We start from the raw sequence: 608 nt of genomic DNA on the forward strand, positions 1-608 counted from the left end.
GGCTGAAACTTGCGTGCTAAGATGGATAGAAGAAAATGAAAACTAGCTAAAAAAAATGTATCGAAGTTTATTACCACCACTAGCAATGCTTAATGATTCACATGTTGCTGCACCTCCTACTATCAATGGTAAAATAATTGGTGTTCATTGCAGTAGCTCTACTCCTGGATACAGAAGCGCGGAAAACTACACAAGCTGCTGAAGCTGCTGAACTGTATGTGACAGCGCTGCTGAAATTTTTTCCAACCTTGGGAATTGATAATCCCATTGCTTTAGATTGTAATGATTTAGATTTAATGGTGCCACATCTCTGAAGTTATAAAGTTCTTGCAAAAACTTGCTAAATCCCAATGCCTAAGCATATAAGCAACTTCACAAAACATATAAGTAGGAAGAAGAAATAAAACTTGAATATTCCTAGAAGCTAGAGATTACATCATTAAAATGAGAGTCAAGATTTTGATTTAGCAATACTTATGTGATCTTGGTGCAGAAAATGTCTACATTATGCCTAAAAATTCATGATATGCTGACTTGCCACCATTAAACATTTGGATGTTAATCTCAGCCCCGGTGAAAACAAACCTTTGGAAATTGATAATGTTCAT

Source organism: Lolium rigidum, chromosome 6 (genome assembly GCF_022539505.1).
Source record: "Lolium rigidum isolate FL_2022 chromosome 6, APGP_CSIRO_Lrig_0.1, whole genome shotgun sequence".
Lineage (NCBI taxonomy): Eukaryota > Viridiplantae > Streptophyta > Magnoliopsida > Poales > Poaceae > Lolium > Lolium rigidum.